The sequence below is a fragment of the Lactuca virosa genome, chromosome 4, assembly GCF_052849685.1.
Source record: "Lactuca virosa cultivar CGN04683 chromosome 4, Lactuca_virosa_CGN04683_v6, whole genome shotgun sequence".
Lineage (NCBI taxonomy): Eukaryota > Viridiplantae > Streptophyta > Magnoliopsida > Asterales > Asteraceae > Lactuca > Lactuca virosa.
In genome coordinates, this window is record NC_136429.1 from 83,057,607 (window position 1) to 83,076,659 (window position 19,053).

Sequence of the window (19,053 nt, forward strand, 5' to 3'; positions counted from 1 at the left end):
AGGCTGAGATAGCAGAAATGAGTCGAATACCTTATGCTTCAGCTGTAGGATCGATCATGTATGCTATGACGTGTACTCTACCTAATGTAGCCTTTGGTTTGAGCATGGTTAGCAGGTATCAGGGGAACCCTGGCAAGGCACACTGGACTGCGGTAAAGAATATCCTCAAGTACCTACAGAGGACTAAGGACTGGGTCCTTACCCTCGGTGGCAGTAAGGACTTGAGAGTTGTAGGGTACAGTGATGCTAGCTTTCAGACTGACAGGGATAATTTCCGTTCTCAGTCGGGCTGGGTCTTTACTCTAAACGGAGGGGCAATTACTTAGAAAAGTTCCAAGCAGGAGACAGTGGCTGATTCCACTTGTGAATCAGAGTATATAGCAGCAAGTGAGGCAGCAAAGGAGGCTATATGGCTAAAGAACTTCATCGGAGACCTTGGAGTTGTACCAGCTATAAAGGATCCAATGGAGATTTTCTGTGACAGCAATAGTGTGGTTGCCTTAGCCAAGGAACCAAGAGATCATGGGAGATCCAGACACATTGACAGAAAATATCACTTCATCAGACATCGAATAGAAGAAGGAATCCTCGTGGCAAAGAGGGTATCATCGGATGAGAACCCAGCAGATCCCCTCACGAAGGGACTGACTCGGGCTAAGCATCTCCAGCATGCTCGGAGCATAGGGCTGAAGGATGATATTAGTTTTAGTAGTTAGATAATCTTGAAATTTGTAAAATGGAATTGACATTTGATGATAAATAAAAGTTGTTATTTATGAGTAAAGTGTTGCTATCTCTTGTCAATCGTTTAGTATTATTTCTTTTTTTGCATGTTTTGACTTCCAGAATAATTATGTTATGGTTTATATCATATTATTCAAACTCTTCACAGTCGGTCATATGTTGGAAGTAGATATGAATCAAGACTGTCATGGGTTGGCTTGTAGAGGTCTAAGATGTTAGACAAAGCGGGGCTACAGCACTCATGAGTGCTCATAAGTTCTGAGTATTGGATTCAACCCACGCTCACTTGTATCACTTCATGGAATTTATCTCGAGTGATCGTGAGACGATAATATCATATAAGTCTTCAAACCTAGAGATATGATTTGTTGCCTATGAGTTGGTTATGCATTGATTGCACGAAAACGCATTGGTAACTCGATGTTATAAACCGTGCTTTTGTGTGTAATTCAACAAGTAGTAGAGCAAACATATGAGTCGAAGTTTATCTGTTCCTTCTAGGATTAGAAGCGATATCTGGGCCCCTCGATGATTTTGTTTTTACCTATGTACCGGGTCCGGTCAGAACTAAATTGATGTGTTCAGTTAAGTTCTATGTCAAACAAATCGGAAATCGGGAAACAAATGCTGGACAATAAGCAAGACCATGTTCCATGTATTTGTCTGGCTGATATCTAGAACATAGGATTATATGATCACTTATCTAAAATGGCGCTTCATAGTTCAACAGAGTTTAAAGAGCTACGATTGCTGATCGGTTCCTGAAGTCATAGTTGCAACTATAGTTATTAGACTTATCCAAGTGGGAGACTGTTGGATATAGTGTCTAAGTCCATAACTGTATTTGGTATGTACTTGACCCGACCCGGCATGGTCCATTTGGGTTGCACTTCACCCGAACAATTTATGGATAATCGTTTGAGAATAGTGTAAGTTATGATTTATTAATATATTATAAGTCCTAATATATTAATATAAAATCATATTATTTAATTAGTATTGATCTATAATTAATCTAGAATTAATTTAGAGATCAAAAGTATGACTAATTAAATATGGGCTATTGTATTTATATAGTGTGGGCTAATGCTTATTTGGAATGGGCTAGGCTTGCATGGAAAGTCCATGGATACTCCATGGAGCTTTAACCCATGGATATCATGGAAATAAAAAGACATGGGTATTAGGGTTTACATGGATGTAACCCTAATCCACCACACTATGTAAAGGAGGCTTTGGTTCTTGAAATCACACGAGTTGTGGTGAGTAAAGTAAGAGGGCCGATTTCAAGAAGGTGATTACTATTCTCTCAAAGTTCCAAGTTTGTGGTGATTTGTGATTTCCATTTGAGGCATCCACACTATTGGTGCTAGGCTCTAAAACTCCAAGCAATCAACTACAACTACAAGGTAAGTAATTCTACTAGCTTTATTTGATTCAAGTTCCCCATGCCATGCTAGATAGGATAAGAACCTTGGAAAAATAATTATTTGAATGTATCATAGTCAAACATAGATCCAAGGTTTCTAGGGTTGCATGTACACCATAGGAGTGTTAGAATGCTGAAATACCATGAGCAGGGCCTACAGCCTATCCGGACCGCTCGCCGGGTATGTTGGCCTACAGCACAAAGCAGGACCGCCTCAACCCAACCCTCAATCAAACAAACATGTACACATAAATATCATACGCTAGCTCATTTCATATAACAGTCAAACCGATCTAACAGATCACCAATCATAGCAACATCCCAATAACCGGGATACAGACCTAACCGGTCACTAACATAGCATCATCCTATAACCAGGACAATCATGTGCACATAGACGTCATATAACACTAGCATGTATATGTTGGATTAGTGTCTAAGTCCATAACTATAATTGGTATATACTTGACCCGACCCGTCATGGTCCATTTGGGTTGCATGACATCAGAACATTTGGGTAGACCTTTTAATGAGAAGAAGATATTTGTGACATATTAATATATTATAAGTTCTAATATATTAATATGAAATCATATTATTTAATTAGTATTGATCAAGAATTAATTTAGTGATCAAAAAGAGACTAATTAAATATATGGGGATTGATTGTGTAAATCATTGATTCTTATATATGTGGGCTTATGATCCATGATTCCTTATGTTGGGTTTAACCCATGTGGTGGCCCATGGATACTCCATGGAGGTTAAAACCCATGGAGCATAAGGAATGGGTAAAGTCATGGGTTACATGGTGTAACCCTAATGTGCACACTATATAAAGACCCCATTGGTTGGTGAAATTGGCACTAGTGCATAATAATGAGAGGGCAAGCTAATTTCTATGAACTCATATCTTCTCTTATGGTTATTCCAAATGTTCATGGTGTTGTGTGAACCATTTGAGGTGTCACATTTGGGGCACTAGGCTCTTGAGCTCCATGGAATCAAGCACCAACAAAGAGGTATGTAATTCTACTAGATTTTATATTACATGTACTTTATATTATGCTAGTTAGAACAATACCTTGGAAAATTGATATTTGCATGTATAATAGAGAAAACATAGATCCAAGGTATTTAGGGTTGCATGTACACCATAGGTGTGTGAGAATGCTCAAAACCCAACAGTGGTATCAGAGCCATGGGTTGTTTTCTATTATATTTGATGCAAATGTATTTTTTTTTCAAGCTGAAGAAAAAGAAAGAAAAAACATGAAGTTTGTCATATTTTAAGATAATTACTTGATTTTATGAAAAACTAATTATTTTTAAAATTTGAGTCACTTTACTATATAAGTTGAATTAGGTCAAATTTAGTAAAAGATAAAATGATATGATTATTTTATTAGTTTTAAAAGTTTGATCTAAAGAGTTTTTTGAAACCTCATAAGTTATGAAATGAAAGGTTTTGAATAGTTTCAAAACTTGACCTCAAGTTTTGGAATTTGTAAAGTCTCACACACATTAATGCTTTAATTCCAAACTCTACAATTTTAAAAGTTAAAATTCAAACTTTATGGACTTCATTAAATTAGTTAAAGTGTTTAACTAAAAGAGTTAATAATTCCATAAAGACATGGTTTAAGTTTAATTAAATTAAGAGTATAGTTTAATTAATAGATTAAACCACCAAGTATTTTAAATGTTTAAAATACACCCTTATACTATTATTATAATTTTAATTATATAGATATGTATAAGATAAAATCAATCTTACCGTTAGTAGGCCTCATTCACGAAGTCGGTCTATAAGGGGGGGTATAAGGTTACTGCCTATAAAATGACAGTTTAATGGGTGTCCACTCTCACCCACCGCTTCCTTGACTGGTGGAGGGTCGTTAGCCGAACGGGTAGGAAATGACTATAATTCTCCCTTCATTAAAAGTATAATGATAAATAATAAGTAACTAAACACTTATACATTCCCAATCTTAGTTACTTAGGAAAATGTGAAAAGGTGCTAACCCATGAAATTACATTTTGTACCTTACCAAGTCAGTAGTGGAGCGTGTGTGGTTAACCGGCACACTAATAAGGACTAGTAAGAGTGGCAAAGGGTAACTTGACTTTATTATAGATCGGTGGAGCGTGTATGGTTAACCGGCACATCGATTAGGTGATAAAGTTAAGGGTACCAAGTCAATTTGCATGGTTCTTCACACCTTGTTTGTGATCCTCGACATCCCAGTCACAAACTTGAGAGGGCACAATCGAGATTCAAACATGCTATTGAAAGTTCAATGTATCTCAAAAGATCTAGGAGTTTCAAATCCAATTAAAACTTAATTATATTTCGTTTTTCATGGTGGAAATTGGTAAATCGTCATTTACCTACCTTCAACTATTTTATAACTTGGATCACACACAATTGGTCCTTAATACATAGCGGTTCTCGGTAGTTTGACCGTCGAACTCTGACCAATTTTTACCAATTGTTACATAACTTCAACTCTTTTCCAACAGATTAAGACCATTAAATATTCATAGCAGAATGAAAATGATAGGTAGATTAGAAATCATATATGGAGTTATAAATGAACCGCAAACATATAATTGAGTTTAATATGTATATGATTATAATCCTGAGTTTTGCCTAATTAATGAAATCCAAATATCGTGATTGATTTTTTTAGATATGATGGTTAAAGGACGATTAATTGAGATAATTTGTGGTTCCCTCAAATCAAAAAGTGTTAAAGAGTGGTAAATAAAAATTTAGGAGAATATGAACATGCCACGTTGCAAAATGGGGATGAACCGTTGTGATGGTTTATGAAACGTTGTGTTTGGTATACCTCAACATTAGTTTCTCTTGTATATATATATATATATATATATATATATATATATATATATATATATATATATATATATATATATATATGTAAGTCCTATATATTATACAACATTGTTGAACGTATTAAATACATGTCAATAAGAAAGTCAGTTTAGTGTATACAAAACTTATCCTTTGTTTGAAATTCTATCTTTATCCCCAACAACAAACATTCAATTCTTATATATTCCACCAGTGGCTTGGACTCTTACTTACCTAGTACTTTAAACAGTAATACAACACTTCATTTATATACAATAATACCTATAAAATAAACCAAAATAATTAGATCCCAAGGCAATGTTGACAATATTTTTTCATCCTTATATACTAACAAAATGCAGGAGTGATTTGTTGAGGAACTTTATAAATAGTTTGCTTATAGTAACAAACAAACATCCATCTGCCCCATGAAACGAAACAACGTAATGATTATATGCTTATTCCTAATCCAACTTCTAAGCTGAACAACTAGCATAAATTTCGAAAAAACCTCATTTTTTCACTCCTTTCTCTTATTGAATGAAAAATAACAACTTTGACCACAATAGAAAATCATGGGAAAATAATCAGTTGATTCAAATTCTAAACACAACAACAAAAGTAATCGATTCGAGCATGTGTACATATGTAATGGAGGTTGAAGAATCCCTAATACAACCCTACAAGGATTCAAGTTTCTCTTAATGTACCTCTACCCTTGCTTGAAGTTGAGTACCAAATCAGTGAGATAACCCTCTGCCCAAGCTAACGATGTTAAACTAAGGTCATATCCAATAGTCGTTCAATGAAGAATTGAATGGGAAAAAAATATGATTTAAGAGTAAAATTGATTCAACCTTGCATTGTAGCCATGACAAGTTGGATAAAAGTTCATTGCCCATTCAACGGTTTAATGAGTTATTTGTGCAAAAATAAATATAAAAGGAAATTACTTTCTATTTAAAACACATTTATCTAATTCTTTTTATATAATTAATATATCTATTATTTTCTTATTTATTTTACATTTATTGTTTAAATTAATTTTATATTTAATACTTTAATTTATTAAGTTAATTAAAATGATATATTTAATATTGTTTTTTTTAAATTTATTTTTTAATTATCTAAAATAGTAAAAAATTATTTAAGTTTTTTAGAAAATGTTTTAAAACGATAACATTTTATTATTACAATACAATATTGTGAAATTACATATTAGTAAAACGTTCTCTAATATGTTCCATTAAATCATGTCGAAGAGCATGATGTATGATGTATTGCATTATCAGGTAACTCAAAGCTCCTTTGAATTTGATATTGAACTTCTTGAATAGGTGCGCAATGCACATGCATCACATGATCTACTTCATCTGACAAATCACTAATTGTATATCCATTATCTTCCACAATCCTATCATGTAATATGATGCATATATACATTATATCTTTTATGTTTTTAAGTTACCAAGATCTTGTTGGACCTCGTACAATTGCATAACAAGATAGAAGAACACCAAAGGATCTTTCATCATCCTTTTTAGCAACCTCTTATATTTCTCTAATATTGATCCTTTTTGGGTCAGCCGAATGTTGGACACTTTTAACCATTGCAACCCATTCAAGATATATACCATCTATAAGAGTTCAATGCATTATAGAAGACCTAAATGTAAAATACTTCATGAATAATCACCACTCCTATGGCTCATGCTATTTATGCTAGTCAAAGATGATTCTTGAATGAGGTGTAATACAGAAAATGATAAATATTCCAATTTGGTATCTTCAATTTGCTCCCACGTTATATATGATCCATTCTCTATCACATACCAAGTTGAGGGGGATTTTTAACTTATGTAGATAATTAGAGTTTAATAAATCAGTTCTTATATGCTTATTTAGTAGTTGTTTTTCATCAATCATGTATTATTTCATCAATCATGTATTATCTGTATAGATAAATACCAAGTTTGAGGGGGAGTTTCAACTTATTTAGATAATTAGAGTTTAATAAAACAGTTCTTATATGCTTATTTAGTAGTTGTTTTCATCAATCATGTATTATCTGTATAGATAAATACTTAACTAGATTATTTCCTTTTTATTTTCAAATTAGAAGTCTCAAAACTATAAATAGATGGCAGCTGATTTTTCCACATACATTTTTTTTATCTATGGATGTGTTTCCAAATTGTTTGTTTCGAACATCAACTTCTTTTAGATGCATTCCCTTTATGAATTTCATAAAAAAAAATAAAAAAATTGTTGTACAAACAAACAACAATTCATATATGGCGATACTAAGCTTTTAACGATTCAAATTTGGCACATCTAAACCTTCAAGAAAATAATAAACAAATTCAGAAATTCAAACCAAATAATAAACCAACTAGTGTCATACCCGTCCGGTGGACAGGTTGACAAATGTATAAATAGTATATTGATTTATCTTAATCTTATTGCATATTACACATCTGTATTGTAAATAAAGGTAGAAGATTTAACTATTTAAGCATTGTACTTTCAAATATAGCATCATTATTTCAAAAAAAGGTATGTTTTTTTCTTATTCATATTTTATTTGGCAACAGATAAGCATTTCAATACTAATGGGGGGAGGAGGGGTAAAACCGTCCAAAATCATTAAAACGAATTAGGGATCTGTTATAATCGTACAAAAAGATTACATGTAATTCGATTTTACGGATTCTAACTGGTTTCGAGGCATGATGAAATATAGAATAATAGATATATAAAACGACTGTACATCTCCAACAAATGATTAATCATTGTTATACCACATTTGTATTGTAAATAAAGGTAAAAGATTTAACTATTTAAGCATTGTACTTTCAAATATAGTATCATTATTTCAAAAAAAAGTACGTTTTTTTTTTCTTATTCATATTTTGTCAACAGATAAGCATTTCAATACTAATGGGGGGAGGAGGGGTAAAACGGTCCAAAATCATTAAAACGAATTAGGGATCTGTTATAATCGTACAAAAAGATTACATGTAATTTGATTTTATGGATTCTAACTGGTTTCGAGTCATGATGAAATATAGAATAAAAGATATATAAAACGACTATACATCTCCAACAAATGATCAATCATTGTTATACCACATTTGTATTGTAAATAAAGGTAAAAGATTTAACTATTTAAGCATTGTACTTTCAAATATAGCATCATTTTTTCAAAAAAAAAGTATGTTTTTTTCTTATTCATATTTTATTTGGCAACAGATAAGCATTTCAATACAAATGGGGGAGGAGGGGTAAAATGGTCCAAAATCATAAACGATGTAGGAGGGGTAAAACGGTCCAAAATCATTAAAAAAAATTAGGAATATGTTGCAATAATAAAAAAAACATATTTTTTTTATTGTAAATAAGAATTAAAAATTAAATAATGATGCTATATTTGAAAGTATAATGATTAAATAAGAAAAATAACATATTTTTTTTAAAAATAAGCACAATGCTATTAAGCCCTTTATTAGGTTAAAAATATGACATTCCTGTTATATGTACAAATTCTTCGCGGGTTAGAATTTGAGAGCTCATGTTGAACCCAACTTCTTGATCATACAAGAATGTTGTAGATGCAAGTTGCTCCGTATTTAGTCATAAGTACATAATCCCTTTATTACCAACACTATCCATTACAATTACAATACAAGTGGGGGTAGTACGGGTAAAATGGTCCAAAATGAACTGGGATTTGTAGGGACTGAAGTGAACACTGAAGTCGATTATTTCATATTAACATTCCTTCAAGCATGGTCAATTCCATTCCGTTCCATCAAACAATGGAATAGCTGATTCCATTCCTTTCCCGGTTACCTGTTCTGTTGTTTCCGGTTTCTGAGAACATAACATTCCGATCTGCTGAGTAGACAAAATAGAATGAGTGAAAATTCCTCCATCCATGGAAGCAAGTTCCTTTCTCAAGTTATCAAGCTCTGATTCCAATCCGGAGTTTCTTCCACGTTTGGAGGAATTAGCAATTCCAACGCCACTACTCCTCTATCCACTACTAACCTCAAGCATAATACTCTTCTTCCATGTTTAAGAATTCTCAATCATTATAAATTTATAATGCTTATTAATTGAAGTGACTTCTTACACTTACCATGCAAAACATGCTTAGCAAGTGGTCCAATTGCCATGTAAGCATTAGTGGCATAAGTTGTATGCGAAAATTCTTCTTTCTGCATACAAAAATAAAATTTACTCTTTGAAAAAGTTATCAAATTTATTCAATCCTGTTATCATTTATCAATCAATCAAGAATATTTGAATTTTGATTGATTTTGATGTGTTAAACTAAAAGGTGATTATACATTTATACTTACCAATACCCTGTGGAGAATAAGTTGAATCACAAATTGCTCTAATTCATCCTTCTTTAACTCAAACCCTAAAAGGTATAATTTTTTTATGAAAATGGATAATAATAATAATAATAATAATAATAATAATAATAATAATAATAATAATTGTGGGGATATGATATGAGTATTACTGAGCTAATTCCTTGTTTTTAACCTTTAACTTGTCAATCAATTGCAACATTGTTGCTCTCTGATCCTTTTCTTGTATTTCTTGTAGCAAAGATACAATAGCTTTTGCATGTCCTGAAATAAATAAGGGCATATATGTAAAAAATTGGGACTTAGATTTTGTTTCTTTATGACTTATTGGACTTAACAGATACAAAACTAAATACATATATAATTTTTAATGGATTAAGCATATACCTGACACATCAATTTCCTTGACCTCACAAGAAAATGCACAATTATCACACATTCATACTCTTGTAAAAAACCACAAGAGTAAATATTTTAATAACTAATTTACCTAATAATGATAATTAGATGATGATGATGAAATATAAATATTAAATACCATTGCATTCTTGAAGAAAAATGTCTAAAGAAAGCACTCCGGCTGCATTCTCTTTTACACTTAAATTAAAAAAATATAGTATAATAATAATAATAATTTACATTTTACAATAAAAAATAATATGGAAAGATCATTGACATGTGTAAAAGAATACAAACCTGATAAAAATCGCACCATTTCATATAGATTCTGCAACCCACAATTCTCATAGAAGACCATGGAGCTCTATAAAGAGAAGTAGAGGATGGCGAGTGTTTGATATTATATAAATGACAGAAATACCCTCCAACAATTCATACTTGTCTTGGGACATCAGCAGGCCTAAAGTAAAGTAAACATTCAGAAGGAAGCCCATCCGTCCCTACTCTACCACTTTCCTAAAATAAACAAATAAAATTTACAAAATGCCTTTATGCATGGGAAGGGTATAAATGTAAAATTAGTCAATTACAAACCTGATAGTAAGTCTCCATTGATTTACCTAAGTTGTGATGTATTACAAACCTGACTATAGCAATGTACTTTGTAAGATTAAAAAAAATCCTAAAGTAAAAAAAAGGAGTTAAAAACAGTACTAACCATCTGGTTTATTGATTCCCATACCAAAAGCCACCTGTTAGAAACAAAATAAAAAAAATCTATAATCATTAACTGGAATTATAAATTTAAAAAAAATTAAAATATTGGTGACACAAGATAACATATTGTTCCAACGATGACCTGCAACCTGCTATTACTCCACCTGGCAAAAAACTATGGGGTTCTTTATTACTTTTGAGGAATAAATACAAGATTTCTAAAAATAAATGATATAAAAGATAATCAAATTTACCTCATATGAACTTTTTCACGGGCATTTACGTCCATATCTGCATGATAATGGTTAGCTGAAACACCTCTCTCACGCAATTCCTTTGTAACCTATAGTTCTTGAACACAAAAGCATATAGTAAGTATTATTTTTAAAATTTTCTCATCAACAGTTTGACATCATATAACAAATTTAATTATAGAAATTCTTTGAACCTATTCACACTCCTTTCGAGAGAAACAATAAACAATTCCAGATTCATTGTTTTGTATGAACTCTGTATGAACTCAGTAATGTCATCAATCACCACTTTTCCAACATATGATTTCTCTTTAACCTCTTAAATAATTTACAATGTATAATAACTCATTTCATGAAATACATGAGTAGAATATTGCACATTCCATGCCAATGGACTTGTAATGACAATAGAAAAGTAGTAGATTCAGTAATACCCAAAATTCAAATGATCAAAATATAATGTTGATGCATAAACTACATCAAGAAACAAAAAGGTTTAAAGGTGGATTACATGGAATTACCCTGACAATATTTGGTAGACCAACGAACATCCATGAGCATTCACTAAACACACAACTAACTTCACCACCCAAATTAATAACCTTGACCAATACAACAAAAATTAGAAAACCAAATCTATAATAAGTCGGAAGTTTTCCAAAAAAATGTAAACAGGACCACATACCTGATGGGTTTGAGCCAAAACAACAACCTATGTGCTCATGCAAACCCTAATGTTTGGATCTAGGTTTCTCTATTGTACATGCAATTCATCCAAGACTCAAGAACCCTAATCTAGCATATGCATTTCGAAATTATCACATAAGAGCAGATCCAGATGATTACCTCTTCTTCAATGGCTTGAATCTTCTTGTCTTTGGAGCTTAGAGTCACAAGTGTCACTCCTCTAATGGCTTACAAACACCACAAGCAAGAGAATGACTTATGAGAAGGAGGAGGAGCACCAAAAAACGACCTAGGGTTCTTCCAAGAGAGTTCACCACGTTTTTGGGGCCATAGGGGTCTTTATATAGTGAGGCTATTAGGGTTTTCAACTAGGAAACCCTAATTTGACTGCTTAGGCCCTAAGCAGCCCATGGACTCCCTTTAGAACACCCCTTGGACGAATTCCTTATGGGCTTCCCATAGAATTCATCCAACCTATGTTCCAAGGTGATCCATAGCCCAATTGCAATGATCTTATAATTACAATTCCAGTCCCCTAAGTTTAATTAATGTCTTTTAGTCACAAAACTAACTATCAATTAATTATTGACTAATATTAATTAAACAATATGATTTCTCCTTCAATATATTATTCATATAATATATTAATAAATCATAATTAATCCTATTTCTCCATAAATCATCCTATCAAGTTGCTTTGGTGAAGGCAACCCAAAAGGACCATGCACAACCGGGTCAAGTACATACCAAATATAGTTACGGGCTTAGACACTAATCCAACAGTCTCCCACTTGGATAAGTCTAGTAACTATAATGTAAGTAAAATCCGATTAACAATCATAACTCTCAAAGACGCTGTCGAACTCTGATCTTATCAGCAACTTATCCTTTAGATAAGGGATCATATATTCCTCCATTCTAGATATCGTATGAACTGAGACATGGATTTTTAATCATACTCTCTATTCACGTGTTGTTTCCCGATTTCTGATTTATGACGACTGACAACAGACTATAGTTGAACACATCAAATTAGTCCCGGCTTGGCCAAGCGCTTAGGGTGTCATCACTAAATCATCGAGGGGCCCACAGATATCACTTTTATCCCACTTTGGGTAAAAGGAACGGATAAACTTCGACTCAATGCTCGCTTGTACTCACTCACCGAATCACACACAACAATACGTTTTATAACACCAAGTTATTGGTGCGTTTACATATTATCAATGTGTAACCGACTTGTAAGATACAACTCACACATCCCGGTTTCAAAAATATAAGATATTATCGTCTCACCAATCACTCGTGATAAAATCCATGAAGCGATCCAAGTGAGCGTGGGTTTAATCCAATACTCTAATCTTATAGCAGCACTCATGAACTCTGTAGCAAACTTGTGCTATGACTAAACGCTTTAGTCAATCTACAGACGGATTCATGACAGTCTTCTTTCATTCCTACTTCCAAAGAATGAGCGACTGTGGAAGGTTTGAATAATCTTATTATTCGGGAAGTCAAAACATGCAAAGTGAAACACAAGAATAATACTAATACTATATGGCCTCAAACCTTTGAGTATAAATAAAACACCTTTTATTTAATCACCATATTGATTACTCATTATTTGTTGTTTCGGGTAATCAACTTCTTACTTGAATTATAACAACAATTGTCCCATGCTCATAGCATGCACACTATGTCTTCCTATGGTCTTTACTTTGTGAAATAGATCAAATGAACACATTTCCAATGATGCTCATTTCACAATTCCTAATCTTAATCAATTAGTGTAAGAATACAAATTCTCGCCACTACTAGAATATGTTAGATTCTAACATTTTATGCAACGGTCCTTTCGTAATATCACAGCCCCAAAGTCACCAAGACTTTGCCAATGAAATTACAAAGTGCTCTATTGGGGATTGTTACAAGACAATTCCATAGTCATGAAGTCTCATATTCAAAGTACATTCCTTTAAACATCCTTCTTGCATAAAAGTTTCTAATCTAGACATTGATTCTCGATATCCAACTCCCAATATGGAAACATTTCCATATTTGCCATATGACAACTCATTCTAAATAGAGTCTTATCTATTCATAATAAAGTCAATATGGTCCATCCATGACTATACTTCCAACTGTCCACAAGCGACCAATCTTTGGCGAACCTTAGATTGTCCTTGACAGTTATTTAATTATTTTAGTCAAATTCGGTTTTATTCCCTTTTTCCCTCTAAATGCCCTAGGCATTTGGAAAATTTTAGAACGGTCGAATATTACAACAATCGATCCTATACCCGAAGCGTATGGGATACGATTCATAAAAAACGTGATACTCTATCAGCTTTCTTGCTATAATATTGCCATAATATTTCTATTTGCCGTGTTCTCAAAATTCGAACTATGAAGAGGGATGCCGTAATCGTAATCGAACTTTGAGAATGCAAATAATAAATATATCCTTGACTAAATTCAATTAAAATTTCTCGATGTAAGCTTTTAGATTGGAAATGAAGTACAACATTCTCTCCCTTAATTATAGCAAAAACAACTTTTTAACCCCTACAACTTTGCAAAGTGAAACTTTTGTTTTTCTATAATTAATATTGCCAACTTGCAATACTTAAAATAATAATAATGATAATAATCGTGCTCCCACTAACATGATGATTATATCCATTCCGACATAACATTTATACTCCCACTAGCTTTGACATGTATTCAGAAAACAGTTGGACTTCTAGAAGACAATACTTATAGGCTTCCAAAGTTAATATTTCCAATACGATGTGCTTCGATAAACCTTTATCTAAGCTTCTCAAACTTACACACCTTTCCTTAGACAGCTCACATGTGTGTCTAAACTAATTCAGAACTTATATTACTAAGTCCCAAATGTTCAGACTAATTGCCAAATCTCATAATTCGAACTATGAAGAGGGATGCCGTAATCATAATCGAATTTGAGAATTCAATTTACATAATCGCTATCTCCTTGAAATCTCTCTTAGTGAAAGCGTTTCCTCACAATCATTTTCATGAAAGAGAGAAACCTTATGACACTTAGATTCTATGGTGCATGTGTTCATATCCATGTGAATTTGTCATAACCATAATCATAAGATAATGTTCATGACAAATCCCAACTCTTATGGACAGAACTTGTTCATACTTAATTTCTTGCCATCAAGGGTCCCACCATTGCTTCCAAGTTATTTAGCAGCTCACCTATGCCAGTCAATGTACTTTCATTGAACAAGGTGCTTGCCCTTATGCAGTCAATTGAGAACTCGTAGAACTCATATGCATAAGTAACTTTACTGGAATGGAATAGAAATAAAATTTTGTCAACACGATACGTTATAAACCTCAAGTCGTGTGCTAACGTTTAATAGGTTTGCTTCTTGATTTGTTCTTGAAACTTTTCAAGATCTTTAGACTCCCACTGATCTCTTGACATATTAGATTCTCTTATCAAGAAACATTTCTTGACAAAAACAAATATCCAAGAGTTAGTGTGTGTCTATGTCAAGGCAAAACTACGCGCAATTTGGTACTAGTTGGTCTTTGTCTTATTCAAGACATCACAACTTACCAAAATGTGCAAGTGTAAGAACATTCCTACTTAAGATTATCTCACTCAAGTCACAATCTTGGAGTATGACTCTAAGACTTGATTTTGGAACGAAGTACGATACATCTTATTGACTTAACCATTTCAACAATTCTCCATTCCTCTTCTTAGCCAAACCAGTGCACTAAGGTATCCTTTGAGGATGAATTGTAATATGGTTCTTACGATTACTAAGAAGATCACAAAACACAATACAAAAGTACTCTCCATTCTTCTTAGATTGGAGAAACTTTTTGTCTTTTTGCCTTCATTGATTCTACTTATTCGTTCTGCCATTCATTGAAACTTTTCAATGATTCAGAATTACACTTAATCTTGTAAGTATAACCACATTTACTAGACCTTTAGTAAATCATGACGAATAATGTTATTATTATTTATGGTGGATTTGACTAGTGCACAACATTGTGTACTAGTTCCTTTAGTCCTTCACTTGACTCACATACTTATGTGAACAAGGAATTAGTCTTAATTACTTAAGTACCAAGATTTCTATACATCACACAATACAAGTTGTAAGATTCCAAGTTTCTGTCCAATTGAAACTTGGGCGATGGGAATCTTTCCTTACTTAGAAAATTATGACATTACCATAAATAATATAACTAAGAATCACATCCATTTCAACATTGCTAATAATAGAAATACACAAACATCAATTTTTCATATTGCAAGGATAAATAAATAAAACAAAATGAAAATTTATTTTATTGCGGAAAAATTTGTCCTTACAACACAACTAATTGTAAAACTATGCTATTACATTTCTTAGCAATCTATCCTAACTATAAAGTAGCAGCTCAAAAAATCCAATCTTCGAATCCATGCGATCGAAATCCATTTCTTCACGATCAGATTTAGCACGCTTCTTTTTTTAAGTTTCCTTTCTTTTCTTCGATTCTACAAAACATCAAAAAAATGTAATCTTATCACATAATGTATCAAGAATCAAAAATAGGAACTTATAGAGTTAGTTAATGGATTTTACCTGAAGTAGAGCCATACGTCTTGACTCTCCCATCTCTTAGATCTCTCAGGTAGACAGGGCAGCTTCGTCTCCAATGCCCCTTCTCTTGGCAATAAAAGCAAATTGACTCTTTTGGAACAGCACACAGAACTACTTCAGACTTTGCCTTTCTCTTATGATCAAACTTTTCGACCATGGCATGCCTTTCGTTGCCATTGCCTATGTCCATAGAGGTTTGGAAGGCAAATCCACCAATCAACTTTGCTTCTCCAGTGCGCCAAATCATTACTGATTCAGCAGCAACAAGCAAATAGGTGAGATCGATGAGGGTTACGTCGTGGTCTATCATATATTACTCTCTTACGAACTCACTATATGAGTTAGGAAGCGATTGAAGAACCCAGTCAACAGCCAACTTCTCACTGACAACGACTCCCAACATTCTTAACCTATCAATGTGTGACTTCATCTCTAAGACGTGTGCACACACTGACTTTCCTTCTTCATGTTTACTTGCCAAAAGGGCTTGAATGAGCTTGAACTTTTCAAGCCTTTGAACTTGTGGGTTAGGGAGAATAATAGGGGGAGGTGGAGGAAGTGAAGCATGATCTCGTGTTCCTCGATCGAATTGTGGAATATCATCTTCATGTGGAAAGCTTGTTCCACGGGATTTGGGAAGACCACAGTTGTCATACTTTGACATCTACAAAACGGAAAAAAAAAATTCAAGTTAGATGATTGATTGAGTCCTTAATAAAACACCCAAATGAGATATTAAGGCTAGGACCCAACACAATACTCTACAACTTGGGTGAGGGATATCGTAACCCAAATTGCAGAACATTTGAAGGTAAGTGAATGACGATTCACTAATTTTTCACCATGAAAAACGAAAAAAAGATTAAGTTTTAAATGTATTGAAAACTCCTAGATCCTTTGAGATTCATTGAACTTTTCAATGACATGTTTAAATCTCGATATGCCCCTCGATTTGTGACTGGGATGCCGAGGATCACAAAACAGGGTGTGAACAACCATGCAAACTTACATGGTGCCCCCAATGTTACAGTCATCTATTCGATGTGCCGGTTAACCACACACGCTCCACCGAACTATGAAAAACATCGAGTCACCCTTTTCTACCTTTGCTTAGAACCCATTTAGTGTGTCGATTAACCACACACGTTCCACTAACGTCTTAGCAAGGGTACAAAGTGTAATTTCATGGAATTGCATCAAATTCACTTTTGCCTAAAGTAACTAAGATTGGGAATTTTGTAAAAACATTTAGTTACTTTGTAATTCATTCTACTTTTAATGGAAAGGGTTTGCCCTATCCTACCCGTTCGGCTAACGACCCTCCACTAGTCAAGAGTGCGGAGGGAAATAGTGGATACCCAATGGCGGTCATTTTACAGGCCGCTTCCTTAAACACCCCTTATAGACCAGCTTCATGAATGAGGCCTACTAACGGTAAGACTGGCATTTAAGTTATACATATATAATATTAGACTTTTAATTTTATATATAGTATAAGGGTGTATTTTACACTTTTAAAATACTATATGGTCTAATTTAATAAATTACACTTTTAATTTAATTAAATGTAAACCATATCACTATGGATTTATTAACTCTCTTTTAATTATACACTTAATTAATTTAACAAAACCATAAGGGGGCAATTTGAACTTTTCAAAAATTAGGGTTTTAGAATTTAACATTTTGAAATTAAACTTTTAACTAAAATTTAAATCCCAAAACTTGAGGTCAAGTTTTGAAACTTTTCAAATCATTAGGGTATAGAATTTAAATATTTCAAAATTAAACTTTTAATCAAAATTTTAAATTCCAAAACTTGAGGGCAAGTTTTGAACTTTTCAAAACACAAATGATCAAATAGCAAATAATTTTAAATTAAACAATTAATTTAATGATTATCTAAATTTGACCTAATCAAGATTATTTACAAGATAATTCACCAAATAAATTTAATAATCAAAGATTATCTTATAATTAAATTATTATTCAAATAAATGGTAATTATCTTTTAATTTGATAAGGATAATCATAACATATATATAAAAATCGGATTTTATTATTCAAAAACAATTTTGGTGATTATCCAAACACAAAATCAGTCAAAAATCCGAATTTTGAGCCATCTGATCCATAGACTCGTCGAGTAGCCTACTGCACTCGTCGAGTCTGTCAGACAGACTGGGCTCACGTTGTGAACTCAGTGAGTCACGTATTTTCAAAAAAACGATTTTCATATCAAGAAATGAACGAACATATTAGCATCAAATACAATTGAAACCAATCAAAGCTCTGATACCACTAATGGGTTTGAGCCAAAACAACAACCTATGTGCTCATGCAAACCCTAATGCTTGGATCTAGGTTTCTCTATTGTACATGCAATTCATCCAAGACTCAAGAACCCTAATCTAGCATATGCATTTCGAAATTATCACATAAGAGCATATCCAGATGATTACCTCTTCTTCAATGGCTTGAATCTTCTTGTCTTTGGAGCTTAGAGTCATAAGTGTCGCTCCTCTAATGGCTTACAAACACCACAATCAAGAGAATGACTTATGAGAAGGAGGAGGAGCACCAAAAAACGACCTAGGGTTCTTCCAAGAGAGTTCACCACGTTTTTGGGGCCATAGGGGTCTTTATATAGTGAGGCTATTAGGGTTTTCAACTAGGAAACCCTAATTTGACTGCTTAGGCCCTAAGCAACCCATGGACTCCCTTTAGAACACCCCTTGGACGAATTCCTTATGGGCTTCCCATAGAATTCGTCCAACCTATGTTCCAAGGTGACCCATAGCCCAATTGCAATGATCTTATAATTACAATTCCAGTCCCCTAAGTTTAATTAATGTCTTTTAGTCACAAAACTAACTATCAATTAATTCTTGACTAATATTAATTAAATAGTATGATTTCT

At 33.1% G+C, this 19,053-nt stretch overlaps 1 pseudogene; it reads right to left on the reverse strand.

Annotated features, from left to right (window-relative positions):
• Positions 1-6,502: 6,502 nt before the first annotated feature.
• On the reverse strand, positions 6,503-11,358 carry LOC145104697 (ATP-dependent DNA helicase Q-like 2; annotated as a pseudogene).
• Between the last annotated feature and the right edge of the window lie 7,695 nt (positions 11,359-19,053).